Source organism: Mustela nigripes, chromosome 10 (genome assembly GCF_022355385.1).
Source record: "Mustela nigripes isolate SB6536 chromosome 10, MUSNIG.SB6536, whole genome shotgun sequence".
Taxonomy (NCBI): domain Eukaryota; kingdom Metazoa; phylum Chordata; class Mammalia; order Carnivora; family Mustelidae; genus Mustela; species Mustela nigripes.
Window position 1 is genome coordinate 33,811,968 of NC_081566.1, and position 16,267 is coordinate 33,828,234.

General features: G+C 53.6%; 1 protein-coding gene and 1 long non-coding RNA gene across 2 annotated transcripts in view; one reads left to right on the top strand and one right to left on the bottom strand.

Annotated features, from left to right (window-relative positions):
• Window positions 1-16,267, top strand: part of PLXNA2 (plexin A2) — a 207,723-nt gene that overhangs the window by 3,259 nt on the left and 188,197 nt on the right. The gene's annotated exons all lie outside the window — the stretch shown is intronic.
• On the bottom strand, window positions 12,979-15,918 carry LOC132026129 (uncharacterized). Its single transcript, XR_009406787.1, has 3 exons — window positions 15,692-15,918; window positions 14,933-15,150; window positions 12,979-13,222 (listed from the first exon to the last, which is right to left on the bottom strand). It is a non-coding gene; the product is annotated as an uncharacterized LOC132026129 (long non-coding RNA).

The following is a 16,267-nucleotide window of genomic DNA, read 5'->3' on the forward strand; positions in this document are numbered from 1 at the left end:
CAGCGGAAGCCCCCCCACCCTGTTCAGGTACTATGGAATATTTACGTGGCTGGAGCTGTCACTGTTTGGGGGTTTATAGTCTCTAACCCGCCTCCTCTTCTACAGCTGCCTCCCCAAGATACAACGTTTGTTGTGGGGGGAGGCGGTTCCTGTCCCCAGCAGCAAAGTACCCCCCCACCCCCCAGCTGTCTCTCCGCATTGCCACACAGCTGTCTCCACACACGCACACAGACTGGGGCCCGATATACTTCTGTCCATCATGGCAAATGGAGAGGTAAGGCGTTCCAAGCCAAGCCAAAGCCCCTACCCCCACCCCCACCCCCATCCCAATCGTAAAGAGCCCAGAGCATTGTGTTACAGTCTGTTAACTACAAATAATTCTGGACTGTCCGCAGGGAAACTGGTGGAAACAGGCTTGGGGGTGCTGTCGCCCTACTGCTCCTCTGCACTCCCCCATCACCACCGCCCTCACCCAGGGGCAGTCTGTTATCAATTCATTATATGTGAACATTCTCTTTCTCCCCTTCACATATGCTCAGCTCCAACAATGATGAATGGAACCAATTCCCTTATGGGAAACAGTTTTTTCACTTAGTTACAAAGATTTCATGCCTGATTAGAGTAAATGAAGGCTGGGTGTGCGTCCACTTCTTTTTTGGTCATTTCTAAAGGTGAGCCCTGCGGAGACAGAGAAAGGCAGTTCTTCCTGGGGTCAAATGGCTGGTCCCAAGGCGCCCTGGGAGGGATAGATGGTAAGAACGGGACACCTCTTTTCCCCTCGGCTTAGCCCTCCGGCTCTCCGGGCCCCCATTCCCTGGCACTGGGGCATATGGAACCTCTTTATCTAGCTCCACACTGTTCCATCTGGAATTCGAGGGCAGAAATAGAGGCGAGAAAGTTCTTTGTTGGGGAGCAGGGTCCCTACCGGGCAAGAGTGTAAAGGAAGAGGAGGAGGGGAGGGTGAGAGCTAAACCGAGAGAGAGGGCTTAGGCCTGAGCAGTGCAGAAGTTCCCTGATCCTGCAGTTGGTTAACCATTAACCCCCTGCCCTGCCTTGGCCAGATCTCCTGCTTAGGGGGGAAAGGATCTGTCTCAGAAACCCAGAAGCCCAGCAGGTGTTCCCTGCGGGGGGGGGGGGGTTCCCCCCCAAACCAGCCCCACTCCGGACAGCTCAGTAAAACACTTCTGTATCTCCTCCTTGCTCCAGCCAGAGGCTCAGTCCTGGCCCCCACGTACCCTCCCCGCTCTTCCCTGGCAGGGGCACCCCCTTCCCCCCAGCCCCCGCCAGCTGTCCCTTCACCCATGCATTGCCCGATGCTTCATGTCAGCGTGCCTCTCAGTGACCAGGAAGCAGGGGGGCTGGTGGGGAGAATTGATTGAGGGAAGCAGGCTGGTTCCACTCAAGACCCCAAGCTCAGGTTCAACAATGTTTCAGACATATGTATCAACCCAGATGGCCCAAAGTTTGCTTGGGGCACAGAGGAAGGGAGAGTTCTGTCCAAGTTCCCTTCTCCAGAACAGTGGATTGTCCTAGTGCTTCTGTGATCCGGCTGGCAAGTCCCCATATAGGCTCTCTGAGAGTGGGTCCTTTGATCCCAGGTCATGTCAGAGCATTTCCAGTTCATCAGACCTGGCTTCTGGAACTTCAGAAGTTTAAAAAAAAAAAAAAAAGCCAGCAGATGAACCAAGCAGGCCGACCAACAAGGTGCAGGAGCAAAGGCACATGTGGAAAGCCCGAGTCCAGATGGAGAAACAGTCGCAGACACACAGAGAAGCAGGGTGACGGCAAAGGAATATAAGGACGGAGAGACCGACAGTGTAAGCGGGGCACAAAGAGCTGAGAACAAACACCGAAAGAAGTGGGAAAGAACAGAGTAGGCAGAAGGGAGCTCTGCTCAGTCTTCCCAGGCGAGAGGAGGCTCCATCTGGGCTGCAGTGGGAAGCTGAAGTAGCAGGTTATCTCCACTAGAGGGCGCTCCTGAAAACCAGGCTTGGCCCTAAACAGTGGTTTTTGTGCTTTTTTTTTTTTTTTTTTTTTTTTTGAGAAGAAAGAAATAGATATATTAGGAACTCTCAGCTGTCACTACCCAGAGACTACAACTGGCAAACTGGCAGGGTCCTATTGCCAGTGGGACCTCCGGGCCGCCGTCTGGGAAAGGCGTCGGCGGCATTAAGTGGGGGTGCCCCAGCCGGCCCCGACAGGGTGCATCTGGGGGTGGGCCCTGGGGAAGGGGCTGCCCTCTCGAGTTAGCAGGCAGTGCAGTCCGCTGGCCTGCCCGCCAAGAGGCTCTTGCCTTTCTTTATCAGCAGCAGAAGTTCTTGGCCCAAGCCCAGGGTGCCTTCACATCATGCCTCCCCCCCCCACCCCCTTCCAGCTCCCTAAATGTGGATTTTTAAGATCTTCCCAGGTGAGGTGGCAAAACTGCTCCTGAGGTGACTCTTTTGGAAACAGTTTTCAGGAACCAAACACATGTCAACGTTGCCTCGCTGATTTCATCTTCATCTTCATCTTCTCTGTGGGAGCCTTTCTCTGAATCATAATCCCCCCCCCCCCCCCTTTCATTTCAGCAGAAGACGGTTTGGAGAGGGAACAGAGTCACGAGGCTTTTCTCATCTTAGGAGATAATAACCGTCTAACAGGGGTCTGGAAAAAGATGGACGTCTGGGGACGGGCAGGGGGCCAGAGACCCACATCTTTTCAGCTCTTGATACCAGCCTCTGATGCCGCATCTCCGCTTCCCTTCGGCTCCTGTTTACCTGGGGTCAAGCGGAGGGAAGGAAGGGAGGAAAGAGAAAAGAAAAAAAAAACAGGATCAATGTGTCATGTTATGAAAATTTAATCCTGCTTTTCCTTGGCTAAAATTCCTTTCAGTGTGAGAGATAAAAGGCAGTGGAGTTGCCCTCGGAAAGTTCAACTTGTCTTTGAGAAGGAAGGGGGGGAGGGATCCTGGGGCTCAGCGTGAGCAGCCCATGAAGGAACCTCTTTCCTCCGTGCCCCCCACAACAACATTCTCTCTGAAGCTGAGAGAGACACAGAGAGAGAGAGAGAGGACAAAAGTGCCTCCAGTGCTTGTCTACGCGGTCAAGGGGCTCACCCCAGGCTTTCTCCTCCTGCCTTTAAGCACCCTCCCTTCCTTAGTGGCTTGCTTGGGTTTGCAGGGGGTGGAAGAGGGGAAGAGGGAGGACCCCAGGACATCCCCCCCAACTTTACCCTTGGTATATGGATCAGTACGCCACCTGTCCTGCCCTTGCATTGAACCAAATAGTAAGACACCAAAAGCAGAGACTGGAATCCATTTTCATGTAAACAATTAGAACTCAGTCACTTACTTGTACGGTGCTGGCGATGGAGTCGCACCAAAACAAAGATGAAAAAGTAAGAGCTGCTCCCTCCGAGAAATAGTAAGCTTCGGGGAAGGGGGTATTACCTAAGCCAAGCAGCCTCCAAGGAAACCTTATTATACGGCAGGATAGAGTTTACGGTGAGCTAGGGGGACCGGGAAGGTGAAGGCACAGAAGCTCCTGGAAACTTTGGCTCTGGTCAGTGGAAGGTGGAGATTTCCAGGAGAGAGACTCACATGCCTGACAACTTCAGCTGACTGTCAAGAACGACTGTCTCACATTGTCCCATTCCTCAGCTTCTCAGAACTACCCCCCGATTCCCCTCGTTCTCTGGGGTTTTCAGCAGACCCCCGTGTCCTTGTTCTCTGTTACTCAACTTCCGAGAGCAAGAGTGCCATGGCCCACACTCCCGAGGGCTTTCCATTCTGCATTCTATGCAAATTGTATCCCTTTCCGGTCCTGGCTGCGAGATGCCCACGTGGTTCATCAGGAAATGTTATTACTCATCTGTGTTCACATTTCAGGGTCCAGAATCCTCCTTTTAACTCACCCACTCTTACCTGAATGAACCCATGAAGTGGATCAGACCCGAGAGAAAAAGAAATCGGATTTTACCCCTACCCCTTTGTCTGGGCAGGCGAGCCAAGTCCACCAGCCAACTTTGCCCTGTTTCTTACCTTGAAGAAGGGACCAATCTCTTTTTTAGGTTTCTGTCCAGAAAGAAGGCAGGAAGGATGAATGAAAAAGGAGGTTAAAATGAGGAAGATTTCAACTCAATGGAAAAACTCTATCCAATCCTATAGTGGAAGGCCATACTCTCCCTGCAGCTTAAAATGGCCACATAAGATCTGGGGTGGGCAGACCCTGCCTTGGGACAGATGGGACAAGGGGGAGTGCGTGGGCTTCAAGAGGTCTTTAATCTATGCTTATGTATGTGTAAATATATGTGGATCTGTATGTGTATGTGATACATACGTGTGTGTATGTGTATGAAGAAAGAAGGTTATGATCCCTCCCCTCATATGCACGGAAGCACTGGGCTCTAGGGTCTCTCTAGGGTCTGGGGCCTCTTCCTGTCCTCATTTTGTGCTTTCAGCTCGGGTCGTAGAATGCGGGCTTCAGAGAAGGCGCTAACCCAGCACCTGCCCATGTCCCAAAGTGGTCGGCCACTCACTCTTGGGACCAACGAGAAATCTAGGGACAAGACGGGCTCAGAATGTCAGGGAAGCCCTGGCTTTATCACTGCTCCACGACTCTGGACAAACTGTGGAACTTCTCTGAGCAGGAGGCAGAGCAGAGGCTCCCCCCATTAAGAGAGAGAGGGGGAAGTTCAGGAGGAGAGGAAAGAGGTAAAAAATCCCTGCGCTCCCTGTAAGGCAGGGGGACCAGAGAGCAGACAGAAGTGGCAAGAGGGGATGTTGCTGCTTTGAAGTGGTTTCCTGCTTTATAAAAGCGAAAGGCCTCGGCTGGGCTGGGTAAATATTACGTTGGCCTCTGACCTCTGGCCTCCCGTGACTGCTCCCCAGGCTTACCTTTTTTTTTTTTTGTCCCATTCCTCAGCTTCTCAGAACTACCCCCCGATACCTGAGGGAGAAGAACTTACTTTCTCCACTGTCCTCAGCAGGAGCCTTGGTCAAGGCCAGATGGGAAGACCACTCCCTCCCTGTCCCCAGACACAAGAGCCCTCTTGGGCCAGTAAGCTCTACCTGCTCTCCAAACGCGCCATGCTGGCCGTTGGTGGTGCGTTCCCAGAGAGAGGAGGTCAGACTGGCCCGCGCACCCTATGCCTTCCTGCCAAGTCCTTTGACATTCTGCGGAATGAAAACCCATAACACTGGGGTTTCTCTTAGGCAAATACTCCTCTGAGTTTTATCCAGAAATGAATACAGTTCAAGTCCAACACCCCATTCTGAGGGACACCCCCCCTCCCCCACCATCAGGGTGTGGAGGCCTTCAGCTTCCTGCACCAGAGGACCTAGCTGTGAGACACTTGGGGGGAATGATGTGAATTACCTGTGGTGCTGGGAAGCCACACCTGGCACCCTTGTGTAGGAGGTTTGGAACCCCCGAGAAGGGTGTTGAAACAGATGGCCAGGAAGAGTCTGGTATCAGAAAAAGGTCCTAATGCCCAGGAACAAAGGGCCTTCCGTCACACTTGTCACTCTTTCTCTTCCTAAAAGATTTCTCACTTGCCCACTGGGGCTCATCCACCATTTGCTTTCTGATCACAGGAGCGGGGCAAGAGGGAGCCCTCGCTAAGAGAGGTGGCTCCTGCCCCTTATCCTGTAATCAGTTTGTCCATCTGTACAGTGGAAATGAAAGCTTTGCATGACTACTCAAGGACCCTCACTGCCCTTTGTTTTTGGAAGCAGGCATAGGAAAACAGGGGATTTGGAAAAATGACAATTGTTGCAAATGTGCAAAACTATTCTAAAATTTAGAGCAGGAATAAAGCCAGGCTAGGGACATTTTCCTCCTCTCTCTCTCTCTCTCCCTCTCTCCCTCTCTGAATTTGTTTGGAACTTTCTGAGAAAATAAGATTCTACTTGAAGGAAATCTGTATGCTAAAGGTTCTTCTATAGAAAAATAGGTAAAAGTCTCAGTGGAGATTCGGTTTCCTCAGGAAACCGAGAGGAAAGGCAGTAGTGATCCTGTCACTGAGGCCACATGCATGGCTCATGGGTAAATTTAACGAGTGTGGCTGGAATTTGAATTCTGAACGTGCTACCCTTAGGGTTTTGGTGGCTTTGGCTTTAAGGGTCGAGATGACTGGATGACTGCTACTGTTCTAGAACTGGTAAGCTGGCATATTTCTGGGAGTCCACCTCCCATGGCAAAAGGGGCAGATCTCATGGGCCCCTCTGGCTGCCTGCCTGCGGGAAGGCTTGTGTCTCTCTCCTACAGAGAGAGCGCTTCTCAGAGCGTGAGTACTTGTGAGGCAGACTCGGCATGAAGGGCATTGACAGGAGCTGGGTCCCAGAGCCCAGGCTGGACCCTAGGCCTCCGGGGTTAGACCCTTGGCCAGCGCTGATCATTGGACACAACAGGAGGATGACTGGTGAGATGCATCAGCTGTCATCTCTCGGCCCAAGAAGCCCCCTGCCCTCCCATCCAGCTGAGGCACAAGGAGCCTTGTCCCTTGTGGGAAGCGTAGAACCCCAGAAAATTGTTCTGGAAGGGGCGAGTCCTGGGCACTGACAGCCCTGTCCAAGAGCCAGCTGTGGAAAAATGAGAGTGACGGGGTGCCTTGATTTTTTTTTTTCTTAAATCACTTTTGAGAAAACAACTTGAATTACAAAAGAAATGGGTGTTAAATGTAGAATACCTGGAAATGGTCTCTGAGGATTTGATAGCAGCTTTTACCCAGGCTCCTATCATAGATGTGAAACCCGAGTCCAAACTAGGTGCGTAGACGGTCCACACAGCAAGTGGCCATGCAGAGCCCTCCAAGTGCAAGGACGTGTGTCTGCCCCAGCCGAGCCCAGCACTCTCCAGCCCTTAGCCAGTGGCCTTCCAGTCTCCCAGTTCACAGCTCTGCCTGGTGACCTCCCCCATCTCTCTCTCTCTCTATCTCTCTCTCAAGATTTTATTTATTGAGAGAGAATAAGCACACAGAAGCACTGATCCCAGGACCCCCGAGTTCACGACCTGAGCCAAAGGCAGACGCTGAACCGACTGAGCCACCCAGGCACCACTCTCTCTCCCTCCCTCGGGTTTGAGCCAGCAGGCACCTCAGGGTGAAGCAGTACTCCCTGAGAATCGAAGTCTCCCGCTCTCTGCCAGTCCGCGGGCACTAGGGCACCCAGACTGCCTCTCTGTGGAGCTGCTCAGCGTGGTGTAGAAAAGCCCCCCTCTTTTCAATTGCTCCAAGCAGCTTTCCTCCATCCACCAGGAGCCTTGCTATTTGCACAGTCAATGGCTCTGGCAAGGCCAGGCCGCCCCTCCCTCCCCTGGAGGCACTGTGGGCACTGTTTGTGTCTCGGTCTCTATAGACTCAGCATTCAGCACTTGAAGAGGGTGAGACAATGGCCAGAGCAGCTGCCTGCAGACGGGGCTGGCTGGGAGGCTGCCGGGGAGCGGCAGGCCAGCCAGAGTTTGTGCACCTGGCACCTGTGAGCTTTCTCACAGGGCCAACGCGGAGGGGGTGAGCAGGGGAACTGGGATCCAGAGGACCTGGTCCAGGCCACCTGATTGGCTCCCTCCGCATGCCCGCAGCTTTCTTGGCCGAGCCTTCCACCAGCTGTGGAGTCCCTCAGGGCCTGGAGGGAAAAGCAGGGTCCTGGCCCCTGGGAAGCCCACCATTTACAGCCTCAGGACAGGAAGAGGCAGGACACTTGCCCAGGTAGAGAAAGACAGACACTTCTCCAGGAGCCCGGCCCAGGTAGAAGAAAGGTGCATTATTTGCAGAGATTGAGGTTGGTGCAACATGATTTAATTTGATTGAGCATGCATTTATCGAATATGTACCATGCGCCAAGTGTTCTGGGAGGAAGGCATGTCCCCGTCCAGCTCATGACAGGCTTGCAATATGTCAAGGGAGTCAGGGGATGCACGTGAAGGATGCTCACACAAGTTCAGTGTAAGTACTGCAGCGGGCCGGAAGAGAGAGGGACTAACCTGACCCAGAAGGGGCCCTCCAGGGAGGGAATGAGCCCTGGTGCCTTGGGGGAATTTAAACAGAGGTTGGAAGGTGACTACCGGGCCTGAAGAAGGGATTCCTCTCTGGAGCAGAAAGGTACGATAGGTGATGGCTGAGATCCCCACCACTTCTGGGTCCCATAACCTGGAGTCCCTGTTTGCTGCTTGGTAAATACAGCCGAGGAAAAAGGCTCCGCTGGAAGTGAAGTGGCGCGTTGGCCTGGGCTCGTGAGAATGACCCGCAGCTGCTGGACTTAATTCTGCAGTAAACAGCGCTGGTTCTTCCCCTGTCCGCCCCCATGACTCCCCTCTGAGCAGGGTGCCAGGAAGGCTAGGCTGGGCTAAGCCCTGGGCTCCCCTGGAGCCAGAATTCTCATCATCACGTTCAAGTGAGCACTGAGTCTCCAAGCAGGGGCAGACCCGTCAGAACGGAGTCTTGGTCAGCTCTCTGCTTGCACAGCTCTAACTTCTAATCATTGTCATAAACAGGACGGAAGCAGCTGCTCACTCCAGTCTATTATCAGCTTGGTTGGAGACAGAGAAATTTAAATGACAGTACGATGCTTAGCAAAGAAACGAAAGTCGGTGTTAAAAATAAAGAAAACAAGACAGCTTGTTTCATCGAAATGGAAGGGTTATTAAACAGCCCCGAATTAATCAGTGATCTGCCAGGGCTGTGAATTGAAGAGCAGCAGGACCAGGGGAGAGAGCTAAGGGAAGGTGGGTGGGACACACATCCCGTGGCAGGTGGGGGCTGGTTGCAGAGACTGGGAGAAGCGGGTAAGTCTTCAGAGGGGGAGAGGTGGCAGCTGATTCTCTGCCCCACAGGTAAGAGCAGTTAGAGGGCCCTGGGGGCTTCGGTATCCCAGCCTCTGTCCTTACAGAGCCCTGCTTCTGGACTCTCCATCGGCCACTACCGGTGCTAGCTCTGGGGGCCGCCTCCAGCCCTTCTCCTTCCCACCAGCCAGGGCGGGATGGGAGCTGAATGGTTTTCTGTGGATGGCCAGAAGCTCCAGACCTTTCCCTCTTTCATGGGAGTCTGCAAGAACTCAACTCTGAGTTGAGCTCCTGATACCCCACCCCCATTCCACAGGGCATTCCTGAGTATGACTGGAGTCTTGCCCAGCTGGAGGCAGTGAGTGATCCTTGAAGCAAGTAGTCTCACCTTGGAGATCTCAGGGGGGTCACACCTCCAACTCCAGGGAGCAGAGCAGCAGGGCTAACGTGAGCCCCAAGTCTCACTTCCACACTTGGTACCTTTGCTAGAACATTCCATCTCAGGTATACCTGCCTTCTCACCTGCGTCAGCTCTCCCGCACAGGCTGTGGGAGGAGTATGCCAATGACATAGCATATGGGACATTCTTAGTGAGCTCTAGTATCACTGTGCCAATGGCAGTTTCTATTACAGGGCGGGGGGTGGGGATGGTTCCTGGGTTCTAAGGACAAAACAGCAGAAGAAAGGTTTCGCAGAGGGCATAGAATGGGTCTGGCAGAGAAGCTGACTCGCTCACACCTTGGCGGGGCCATGGGAGGGGAGGCTGTGGCGGAGTCCGTCTCTGTGCATATGTGCACCAATGCCGCCGTGCAACATGTTGGATCTTGAACCAATCACTCCGAGAGAGCATTCTCTGCTCTTTGACCCCAACATTCTTTCTCCCCACCCCTCCCTCCCTCCTGCTTCCCTCCTGGCTGTTTACCCTTTTCCAGGCTCTTCTCTCACACCCCATTCATCATCCAGGCCAGATTCTCACTCAGGGAGTTCTTTTCATCTCCCGCCCCAGGCCCCACACCCTCCCACCACCCCCCAACTTCCCTCTCCTGCTGCACCAGCCTGCATCACCCCCACCCGCCCACCCCCCACCAGCTTTCCCTCCAGCACATTCTTCTCCCCCTGTGTCAGCCTCTCTGATAACTGTGTCTTTCACTTTCCCTCCCAGGAGGGCTGGGGTCCTAGACATTGCAAGCTGATGGGACTACACGGGTCTCCCCGAGGGGCTGATGCCACTCCAGGTGGTAAGCTTGTGCATCTGGGCACCGACAAGCCCCTTCAGTGGACAGATCTCTTTCCAGAATGGCAACTCTCCTGGTCCACACGTGTCCCTTTTATCCAGCTCCAGAGCACTCCTGCTCCGTGTGCAGGGGTGTGAACATGCCTGTTACTTAAGAGAGGCTGCCTGGCAGCTCAGGATCTTTTCTGCAGGAGCTCAGAGTCTCAGACAAAGAGAGAAGAATAGAAACAGAAGGTGGGAAGGCACAGGGTGGGGCACAGCCTGCTTAAGAAGCTTCCTCAGAAAAAGAAGTTACAACTTTTTATTCGGAGGCTGGTTGTCAGTTCAGAAGAGCACTGGAGAAGAAGAGAGGCGGGCGGGGGGGGGGGGGGGGGGGAGACTTTACCCTTCATGGTGGCCAGACCCGGTATGGGAAGAGTCTAGAGAATGCGGAGCTCCAGCCCAGGGAATGTCCTCGGCACGGGCTCCTGCTCCTCCTCTCCCAAGGGCCAGCTTTCCGCTTTCCTCCTTCCCTCCTGCTTTCCTGCCAAGGGCACCTGGATGGATCACCAAGAGCAGCAGAAATGGCCCTTAAATCACCCTCAGGATGAGAGGAAGAAAGCGTGGGGCTCAGAGACTGGGGAGAAAAGTGACAAGGGTCAGTGGCACCCAGTTCCTCCTGAGAGGCCAGGACCTCAGAGGTTTCCCCGTCCTAAGAATCTTGCATCACCTGGCTGACACAGAGCCTCCAGCCTTTGTCACCAGCACACACAGGGCAGCTGGCTGCTGTCAAGGGGATGATGTCCTTGTGCAGTGTTTCTCCAAAAACAGAAACAAGGGTCACGGGTGTTTATTCAAAGCGGTGGAGTTTGTGGAATACTTTGCACATCCATTGTCTCATTGATTCTCACCACAGCCCTGAGAGGTGTCTTTCTACAGCTGTGGAGATCGGGGCCAGAATGGTTAAATAACAGGTTCAAGATCACTGAACTAGGACATGGTTGAGCAAGACCTGAGCCCAGGTCTGTCCCCAAAGCCCACAGTGTCTGCTGCCTGGCCACACATGCACCACCATGAGTTTGACCCCCTTCTGGAAGAGCCCTGTTCCGGAACCTTCCAGGGAGATTCTCACCCCACCCCATCTGCTCCTGATCATTCTTGCTGTCAGTTGGCCACTTACCATATGCATTCTGTGTGACCTGTGAACTTGGGCAGTTTGGGTCTTCGGAGCTCTCTTGCCAAAGAGAGCTCTTTGGAGCTCTCCTGCACGAGGTCCATCTGTGTTCCACGTCCTTCACCGACAGAGCTGGGGCCTCCCCCGCCATTCTTCATCCTTCTGCCCCATTTCATCCACCTCCCAGTGACATTGGCTTTTTCCCCAGCGGGTTCAAGATGACCAACATTCAGGGCCCTTCCCAAACTGTTCACCCCCTTCTTCATTACCTCCATCAGTTATGGCAAATCATGGAGCCAAGCGCATTGGTTCATGCCATGATGCAGGGCAGACTAGTCGCTGAGGAAAGCACAAGGGCATCCCCATGTCCCCTGTCCCCTGCTTGTCATGACTCAGACCGAGCACAGAACTGAGAAAGAGGCATCATGCTGCCCATCACGGGATGCCGAAGAGCCAGGGATTATTCCTGAACTCTTAACTAAGAGCCTCTAATTCGATGGAGAGTAGGACACAGTCCTATAACAAGAGAGCCAACAACAGCAATGCAGCGTGTGCTAAAAACAATGCTTTCTGGCTGACTTTGGAGGAAAGAGAAGCGATGAGGGGTGGGGAGGACCTCAAGGCTTCCCAAAGCTTTGAAGGATGCACAGGGCTTGGATAGGCCAAGAAGACTGTGGGTACAGGTGTTCCAGGGAGAGCGGCTAGGGCGGTGAAACTCTGCAAGATGTCCTGGGGACTCAGCACGTGAACCGGTTCTTTGGGAGAGGAGTCACTCTGGGAGAGGGGGAGGGGAAGCTGTAAAAAGAAGAGCCAGCTTGAGAAGAACTTGAACTTGGGGACTTGGCAGTCCGCCTTGAGTCTATCTGGGCAGCAGAAGGAGTTGCCATAGGTGGATATCACACTCCAGCCACGAGCCTGGCAAATAGACAAGGAGTTTGAAGCGCAGGAAGTGATGCAGGACGAGGCACACCAGGTAGGGTATCTGCGGCCAAATCTTCGCTGCCAGTGGCTTTCACTGAGGTCAGTCTTCGAGGAGAGTCTGGGCCAGTCTTACATGTCTCAGGGAGATGACACTAGGCTTGCTGGTAAGGAGACCCACTCTTGAACTTTGGGAAGCCTGACTTCTGGAAAAGGACGAGGTTTAAGAAACGCACATTGAGCTGGCCCCAGTGGCTCCTTTCCCTGCCGTGAGGACGTAGCTGCAGTGGTGGGGAGTGCTCCTTATCCCTGGAGCACGTAGGCGGTCAGTGGCCGGCTCTGGGAGCCATGGGGTAGCAGAGAGGCAGGAGGGTCCCCAAGAGAAGGAGGATGTGCCAAGGAATGGCCAAGGCCATTGCAGTTTTCCTTCAAGAGACGCAAGACTGGGCAGCTTGCCGGGAAAGTGAGTGGGGTTTTGGGCCAGGCCACTGGCGGAGAGCGGAGAGGAATGCCTGGTGTTTTGTTTGGGTTCTTTCTTCCTCTCCCTTTCTCTTGCTTTCCCTCCCACTGCTGTGAATTGGAGCTGTGTCATTATTCTCTGAAAACATTACAGTTAATGGCAGCATAATATGCCATTGTGTAGTAACCGTAATTTATTTAACAATTTAGTAGGGTACTTTCTACCCTGTGTCCTGCTCTCCTGCCCCATTTCAACCCCAGAGCCCCATGGCTCTCCCGTGTACAGTAAGGATGGGGTGAGAAGGCAGGAGAAACGTCTCTGACTCCTTGGAAAGGTCATCTGGAAAATCTCTGAAAAGTGACTGCAAACCAGCAGACCTCTTGCCACAGAACAGCCCCAGAATCCACCTTGTAACAATCATCCTGACCCACACCCTCCCGCCACCCCCCGGCCCGGCTTCAGTACCAAAGTAAAATGGGAGGCTCACGTTTTGACCTTTGAAATCAAGCACTTGCCAGGTCTTCCTTAACATTCTGCTGAGTTTTCCCAGACCAGTGATGAGAGGGTTTGCTTGAAAAATAACATCCGTATATGTAGGTAGAGTGGACTAGCAGAGAAAGCATGGCCGTCAGGAGGTCCCGCTTCCTAGCAGAATGACCCTGGTCTAGCAATTCAGTCTTGCCGAGATTCGGGTTTTTCATCTGTGAAATGGAGAGGAGAACACTCACGTTGCAGGGTAAGCACAGGATTCTCCACTGCATGTGCGAAGGATCTAGCACAGTGGGCCACTCAGCAATTAGTTAATAAATAGTAGAAGAATGGCAGCTCCTCTTCATTATTTTTTGCTATAGGAAACAAATGGCAGTGGCAGTGGCTAACTTACGCTACTCGTGGCCCTCGGGGTACGAAGGCTCTTATCTTAGCACGAATCCAACTCAGTTTAGCAAAGCCATATCCCCACGTTGATGATGCCCAGCCTGCCTTTGGAAGGAGCCTGAGAATTCCTTTTTCTGTTCTTTCATCCTAAAATGCCAGAACAGTGCCCCCACTTCTCAGATGGTTGAAGCAGGGGCCAGCTCAGAGTCCCAGGAGAAGCCAAGTGACCTTTCAAGGCCCCACGCAGTGCCCAGGGCAGGCTTGCTCCCAGGGCCTGATGCTCAGAGTCCCGCTAACTTTCGCCGCAATGCTTTCTGCCCCAAGGGTGAGGTAGCCATGGCAAGGCTTGCTCCTCCTTGGCCATCCCCCAGAGGGGGTTGAAGAGGGCAAAGCCTGCAGAAGGGGGAGTGGGAAGGGGGGCGGGGCGGGCAGCTGCTTGAAATTGATTGCTCTTGGAGTTTAGTTTAGACCATGGACTCTCTCAGCGCTGCCCGGGGGGCGACCTTTAGATAATAAAGGGAATTCTGGGAGATTTCTGACAGGCCCATGACATATGGGGCAGGTCTGCAGGGTCAGGCGGTGTATCTCCCTGCTCCTGGCCCCAGGGTAATGAATCTTGTTTTGACTTTGTGAAGCTAGCCCAGGCACTGCCCCAGAAAGGAGCCGAGACCCCTCCCCTCCGCTGCCCCTCGAGTGTGTGTGTGCGTGTCTTTGGAACCCTTCATAATTCAGGGAGACAACTCCAAGCTTTTATGGCCTGAGAGGGGAGAGGACAAACACCGCATGTTTTGCTAAGGCCCTGGGAGAGCTGGTGTGGTTTCCAGGGCCCCATCGGAGCCCACTGGGAGAGCAGAGTTGGTGGGGGCGGGTTGAGGGAAGCAACAGAAAACCCGTCACCTGGGGTAAAAAAGGCAGTGGTCCCATAACAGAGCTGGGAGAGGAGCTGGTGTCAGCTGGAGGGAAGCACAGAATTTCCCATCGGGTTCTAGGGGCCTGTAGGTGACTCCCCTACTCCTCCGGGCAGGTGCAGCAGAGAGGACAGGAGCCACTCGCAGGAAGAGCTCCATGATCAAGAGGCAGCAAATGCCATCTCTGATCCCCCGGGGATAAAGCAGTGACAGGCAGCGCCACAGGTCTCTAGGCCTCAGTTGGGCACAGGTGAAAGAGGATGTTTGCTGCCGTCAGTTCCCACGGAGACATGGAGATTGACATGTCTACGGCTTGGGCCCCGGGTTGGCGTATGCAGACACGCGTATGCAGACACACTCCGAATACCTGCCTTTCTGCCTCTGCATTTTGCCCCGTCACTCTGCCTCTGCCCACTGTGCCGTCTGAGAGGTCGAGTCCTTGGCTGTCATGTCATCATGTGGGATCCAGAGCAGAGAACCACACACAGCTCTGGTCACCCAGACCCTCCCTGCCTCGCCGCCCGGAACATGGGCTTCTCTTTCACTGCCGATTGGAACCCCTAGGGCCCCCAACAACGTTCCCTTCTCTTACTCCCCAGTGCTTGGCCACGGGCTCTGCTCACCCACCTGTGACGGGAATCCCAGGCACATCCAGGTGGGTGTGTTTTCTCACATCTCACGGTAAGAGAAGGTGTCACCAGATGTTGTCTCAACACACACCGTAGGGCCACCATATCAGCCAGCATCCTCCATGCCACCTCCTCAGGGATGGATGCCAAGAGGCCCGTTTTCCCCCTCGGGCTCCCCTCACCTTCTTCCCCTCGCTCTGGGGCCAGATGTAGTCACTTAGCGTCACATAACAGCACAGAGTCGGGGGGGAAAAATGACATTCGATTAATGAAGCAAACGCAGCTGGTACAGCAGTGACATCTAAATTGTTCCTTTGGTCCCTTTATTTTCTGTAGGAAATTCTCCCTCTCCCCACAGTCCCCCCCTTTCCCTTTAAATCGCGTGCATAAAATACGCTAATAACAATCTTCGGTGTCTGTGCATGAGTGACAGCTGAAATAAGAAAAAGACTAATCGTCCCTCCTGCAGCCCTGTCACATGGAGATTAAATGAGCCTCCCCCCAGCCCCTCCGTGCTCGCCGCCCCTCCCCCACTCTATCCTCTCCATCCTGGTCTCTCCTCAATGAGAATCATGGGCATTTGAATAATAATATTATAGACGCCATCAGGGTGACAGTGGGGAAAAAATCAGCTCAAACCCATGATTATTCCTTCAATCTAATAATTATTTAAATGCCAGATAACTCCTTTCACTCTAATTGAGGCCTTTCGGCTGTCGGCATTACCCGGGGCCTTTGCGTTCGCCCTGGCGCTCACCTTGTGCTACCCAGCGTGCCTGGACTACCTCCGCGGTCCGTGTTCGACAGAGTGACGCTCGGCACGTGTGCATGTACGACTGCACAGAGGACATGATGACAGGTCCTTCAGGATCGTGCCGCCCACAGGGGACCAGCCAGGCCCCCAGAATCGCACATGCAGACATTTCATCCTCATAGACTTTAGTTCATAGAAATCTTAAACCCAGAGGAGACTTCTGAGGTCACTGGGACCAATCCCTTGCCTCGGGGTACACGTCTTCCTAGACAGCTGCTGGGAAAATTCCCTGTTAGAAGAGCCCATAGTCTCCTTGGCAGGAAGCCCAGGAATCCTCTCTAGACAGGATGTCCCCCTTAATATCTAACGTTCGTCTTTCCTGCTGCAGTTCTAACTCTTTGGGAAGAAGAGGCCTCCTGTCACTTAGACTGCCTCTGACCTGTCTGTGAGGTTGTCTGTACCCCAGAAGGATGTGGCTTGGGACAGCATAGCCCCGGAGTCAAAACGTGGGTGCCATTCCCGCATGTGGCAATGGGTGTGGCTTAGAGGAGGTCAGAGGAGGTCATTCTCGGGACATAG